This window comes from Marmota marmota, unplaced genomic scaffold (assembly GCF_001458135.2).
Source record: "Marmota marmota marmota unplaced genomic scaffold, marMar, whole genome shotgun sequence".
Taxonomy (NCBI): Eukaryota; Metazoa; Chordata; class Mammalia; order Rodentia; family Sciuridae; genus Marmota; species Marmota marmota.
In genome coordinates, this window is record NW_026000241.1 from 12256748 (window position 1) to 12262978 (window position 6231).

Below are 6231 nucleotides of genomic sequence, written 5' to 3' on the forward strand. Positions count from 1 at the left end.
GATGAATTAAGGCACATCCATATGATGGATTATTCTCCGATATTGATTTAGAATTATACTAACCATATAAAGTGACATATTTTCCTCAGTTTTTACATAACTTACCAAGAATATGAGGGATATTAAGTCAAGTGAATATTAAATGTTTTCTACTTTGCCTTATGTATTATATGCTTCTGCCTGGAGTCCACACACAAGTGTGTGTGTGTGTGTGTGTGTGTGTGTGTGTGTGTGTGAGAGAGAGAGAGAGAGAGAGAGAGAGAGAGAGAGAGAGAGAATGCACATTTGACATATATTTGATTGCCTTCTATGTGCATAGACTCTTTTTGGAAGTATTTACTAAAATCCCCTGCCTCTGGGAGGTGGAGGGGGGGTGGAATTTCTTTGCATTACATTACACCCCTTTTTGTAGTTTAAGTTTTGAAATATGTGCAATTAATACCTATTCAAACCTGTTTGTTTTACTTTTTAAAACTATGATCCTTCTCCCGTAAGATTGTCCTGAGGAGCTGTGTCCAGATTCCTAAACTGGACTCAGGACATCAGGTGGGATGGGGGGGGGGGAGTGGCTCCCATTTGGCTACCTGGCAGGTTGGTGAGGTGGGAGATGTCTCTGCTGGGGACTGGGATCATTCCAGGGGAACAGACTTACCCCCTGCTGAGAGGGGAACGTCAGGTTCAGAGGAAAGGGGATCCATAGAACTAGAAAGACTCCTAGACCACCCCTCAAATAATCAGTCTTATCATTTGTTGATTTTTCCTGAGTGAAGCCATAGTGGCTTCTTCTAAACCTTCCGCAAAGGAAAGAGAGCTGAAGGGCAGGCCTGAGAACACTGGCAGCCGGTTTCCCTGGCAACTACCATTCCTCTTGGTTTTTTTTTTTTTTTTCAGTATTAGTTTGAAAAGCAAAAGGAAAGCTCCTTCTGCATGGAGATGGGCCAGCTGGGGGCTAACCTCTCCTCACTCCTGTCATCCATTCTTGAGGTGGTGACCTCCCATTGATTTCTGGTGGCTCTTAACATCCCTGGCTATAAGAAATGGCCCTAAAGACAATTCCTGTGATGATTTTGGAGTGAACAAATGGCTTTTCATTCACCACTCTACACCTTGTAAATCCAGTCAACTAAATGAACACTTTAGCTGGTAGTGTTTATTGGTCACTTGGCGTGTGTCCGGTACAATCCTTGCACTGGTGAATAAGTCACATAATTTCCGTTTTTTGGCATACTGTCAGATGGTATCCATAAAGATGAAGAGCTCATTCAACACATTTATTGAGCGACTTCTACGCACCAAGCACTGTTGTAGGAAATGAGGTCAAAACGCGGTGAGTTCTAACGTTGGGCCTATGTAAGGGCTGAGGGAGTACAGCTGCTCTGTTGCTGCTCCACTCATACCTACTCAGGTCTTGCTATTGTTCTGCCTTGGGGCCTGGCTTCAGGTGCCAGCATCTGCGGCTCTTCCTTGGAGGGCTTGCCCTGGGGCCAGAATCCCTCTTGACCCCCACACCCAGCTAGTCAGAAATTCTAGAGAATGAATGTCCCCAGGAACTGCCCTTGGCCAGTGACTGACAGGAGCTGATAGACACATATTCCAGCTCCCTGTCCCCCTCAGGGACAACAAGCAAGTGTTCTACACTGGGCCCTGGAGCACCCCAGGAGGATTAACCACTTAACCTTTATCACTGTTTTCATTTCTCTTCTCAAGCACAATCTCTTCACTCCACCAGGTGGTGTTGAATGAGAGGGACTTCAAGGTCCTTCCTGGATTTAGGATCCCCTTATTCCATCATCTTTACAGAAATGCCATTGGAAAAAAATGTAAACCCTTTTTCAGTGCACTGGTGTTTTCCACTCTGTTGTGGACTGAATGTTTTTGTACCCTCGGAATTCAGAGTTTGAGGTTCTACCCCACAGTGCACTGGTATGAGGGGGTGGGGGCTTTGGGAGGTGATTTAGCTTAGCTGAGGTCACTGGGCATATGTGTGGGAGGGGGTTCTCATGATGGGATTAGAGCCCTTATATTTAGAAACCAGAGACCTTTGTCTCCAGCTTGCACTCGTGCTTCACCCGTCCCCCTCCCTCCCATGTGCAGGACACAGTAAGAAAATGGTCATTGGCAAACCAGGAAAAAAAGTCCCCACCAGGACTCGACCATGCTTCACCCTGATCTTGGACTTCCAGCCTCCAGAGCTATGAACAATAAATGTATTTGTTTAAGCCACCCATCTTGTGGTGCTTTGTGACAGTCTACACCAAGACGTGGTCACTGTTGAGTCCTGATCTTGTCCCTATAGCTATTCCCACGGTGGCTGCCTGCTTCTCTCTTCTCTGCCTGATGGTTTTCTGTGGCATTGCAGGGGCAGGGAGGCCTATCTGGAAGTGAAGGGGGCGTAACACCCCTTGGGGCAGCCTTATCCAATGGGAATGGGAGTCAGTGGGTAGATGTTGGACTCTCTTCCTGCCTCAGTTCAGCTGGATGAGGAGTATCAGAAGAGACCCCGGGGGGATCAGCTTTAGCAGTAACTCACCATTACACTTCAGCGTCTTCGCTCTTCCTTCTCCGACACCCCTGCTTCCGTGGGATCACTCCCAAACCCACCCATGTAACCAGACGCTTGCATCCAGCTCTGCTTTTATAAGAATCCAAACTAAGACAAGTGTCCTAAGGAAATCCATCAGCCAGTCTTTTCAGTCAAACCATTTCGGATAAAGGCCAATGACGTTGGCTATGTGGGCCTTTAGATGTTTCAAAACAAATGTGAGATTTCTAATACATGATCAGCAGAAGAAAAGACCCCAAATAGAAGCCTTCAAACCGATTCATTTCTGATTAGAGCAAGCGGCCTCCTGACCTCTGTTAAATGGGGACGGCTTGTAACAGGTTTAAGTTCTATGAATAATAAATTAGAAGGTTCCTGCATGCCCCTGGAATTCCACCAATTTTTCTTTGATACAAAAAGGATGTATATCTTTGAGACAATCCCATAATTGGAAAATCTTACCCTGAAAATATGATATATCTCTCAAGGACTGCATTTATGCACTTTGATGTATCACACATAGATGGGATATAATTTCTCATTTTTCTGAGTGTACATGTTGCAGAATCATATTGGTCATGTGGTCACACATATACATACAGTAATCATGTCTGTTTCATTCTGCTATCTTTCCTATCCCCACATCCCCTTCTCTCCCCTCCCATCACTTCCCTCTACCTAATCTAAGGTAACATTATTCTTCCCTACTGCCCCCCCCACTTATTGTGAATTAGCATCCGCTTATTAAAGAAAACATTCGGCTTTGGTTTTGTGGGATTGGCTTATTTTGCTTAGCCTGATATTCTACAACTCCAGCCATATACTGGCAAATGCCATAATTTCACTCTTCTTTAAAGCTGAGTAATAGTCTATTGTGTATACATACCACATTTTCTTTACCCATTCATCTGTTGAGAGACACTTGGGTTGGTTCCATAGTCTAGCTATTGTGAATTGATCTGCTATAACATTGATGTGGCTATGTCACTATAGTATGCTGATTTTAAGTCATTTGGGTATAGACCAAGGAGTGGGAAAGCTGGGTCAAATGGTGGTTCCATTCCCAGTTTTCTGAAATATCTCCATACTGCTTTCCATAGTGGTTGCACGAATTTGCAGTCCCACCAGCAATGTATGAGTAGCATCCCTCTTCTTTACTAGGACAGAGAAGTAAAAGCCATTTCTCCTTAGTGTACATAGCAAGTCCACAAACCAAAGAGCCTAATAGAGGGTCCTCAACCAGAGGTTGGCATATGTTCGAGTGAAGGGGCTGCCAAGCCCTCCACATGCCCTGTCCCTGCTTCCCTGTGAACTCATCCATGACCATCCCACATCAGTGTATTCCCACTATAAGAGAAGCACCATGAGCACAAGGATTTTGTGTGTTTTGTTCACTGTTGTCACCCTACAGTACCAGAAAGACAGTTGGCATCTTCAGTAGGATTATATTGAAATTAGACAGACTTGGGGGCCTGAGTTTTATTTGGAAGATGATGATCTAAGAAAGCAAAAGTAAAGAAATGAGAAGTGTAAGACAAAGAAAGGGAAAATCCAATTAAAGAGATGTTATCAAGGTCACTGCACAGACAAAGGAACTTTGGAAAGTTTCCAGGAGCTTCTGGAATGGGCCATACAGAGGAGGAGAAACTGCTTCCATCCCACAGAAACTGAAGGTGAGTTCACACCCTTACTTCCAGGCTGAACCCAGCTGGGCAGAGCCTTGAGCCAGGGAAGTAGAGTGGGGTGCTTTGAAAGCTTGAGGAGGGAATATAGTTTGGGTATTTCAAACTCCCCAACTCAGCAGCAGCTGGAGCCAGAGGGGGGGGGGGTCTCTGAGCGGTGGTGAAGGGCACCAAAAGCATCTCCCTCAGGAAGCATTAAGCAAATGGATTCTCCTCAATGCAGATACGCATAGGTATTCCAGGAAAAAGTCAGGCCCCGGGCCCATTTTGCCAGAAAACAAAGGTCAGAATTATTAGTACCCTCTGATCCATTAAGAAGGAAAAATCATTACTATGGCCCAAAAGTTCAGACTTCTTCGGACTTTTTATTCTCTTGGCTTATCTTCCATAACAAGTTCCAGCTCAGAATTCCCATCCCTGGAGGGAAGTGGCTACAACTTTATTGTAAATGAAAGACCTGTTGCCCCAGCCCTCCTTCCAGCCTCTGAAAGTCCTTGTCCCCCTTTGACTTTTCTTTGCAGCATTTCCACTCTGGGCTCTTGGCCACCCCTCAGGTTCTGTGCCAGCTCCCTTTCTTCCACTCATTTCTTCTTGCTGTCACTCCTCGGGGTTTGTCTAGAGGCATCCACCCGCCCCACCACTGTCCTGCTATCTGCCTTTCTAGACTCTACCTACACTTCCCAGATGGGCAGCTGTCACCCACATGTCACACTCTAGATCCACACTTCCAGTGCCCCTTCTGCCCTGAGCTCAGGACTCAGGTTCCCAACCTCCTCTAGGATGGTCCATGAACAAACAATAAACTCAATCTCATGCTGATCTCATTACCCACCCCAGCCCCACATTCCCAATCTGCTCTTCCTCCTGAAATTCCTGTCTTGGGTAACAACACTCCACCATCCACTCCACTCTTGTCTCCCAACCTAGAACTTCAAGATCAGCCTCAGTCATCAAATCCCCCCATGCTTCTACTAGTTTCTTAAAACAGCAAGAGGTCACTCCCTGGGCAGTTGGAAGGTTTACTTATCTCTACTTTTACTAATTTTACAACTTGCATGATGTTTGTCAAGTTTCATAAGAATTAACAGGTTTCATAATGGTGCATTGTCCTAAATATAAACCTACCTTTTTTTCTCCTTGTTCCTCTGACATCCCATGGCCCTCCTAACCAGCTCTGGCTGCCCTTCTGTCTTTGGGACACCTTCCACATCACCATCAGACTCATCTATTGAAAATGCTAAACTTGTTTCTTCACTGAGCTCATCAGAGCATTTCTTCAAGATTATCTCCCACCACCTCCACCCCAGAGTTTCCAGATACATCAGAACCGTGCAGAGCTGTTTGTTTACTTATTTCTTGAGCTCCCCCATTGTACTGTCTGCTCCCTAGGGCCTGGCACAAAATAGTGTTCAATAAACAGAGGGAGGGAAGGGAGTCAAGTAACTGGCCTAAGGTAAGGAAGTTCCATGGCCAAGTTCTCAGGCAACTTGTTAGACATGCAGATTCCTGGACCCCACCTCAGACATGCAGAAACAGAAACTGCTGGCATTTGAACAGGCCCTATTACAATTCCAGACATGTCTTGACTACTGTCACAAATGAAACTAGTTTCCTCAACCGAACCATATAATTGTTAGCAGCCTCCTGGGAAAACCACTAGACAGGATTTAATCAGTTGTTCTGTTTCAAAAATGGTGCCTCTAGGTTGCAGAAACGCAGCTTCCCCTTCGGATTAGAAAGGCAGGCAGCAACCAAAGTTGACCACCAGACCCCCACTCCAGCGTTCCCACAATCCCTCAATCCAGACAGTCCACGCCTGAGTACAGATTCCAATTTTTAAGGAAACGTTTCTAAATCTTTTCTTTGAATTCAAGATGGATAAAAGGAAAGGAGAAGGGAGGGGTTGAGCGACCGGGTTAGGGGATGGCTGGGGATCCCCAGGCTAGATTTGGTGCACGCAGGCGGCGAGGGAATGGTGCTGACCCTCCGCAGGGCTATGCGCTTCCC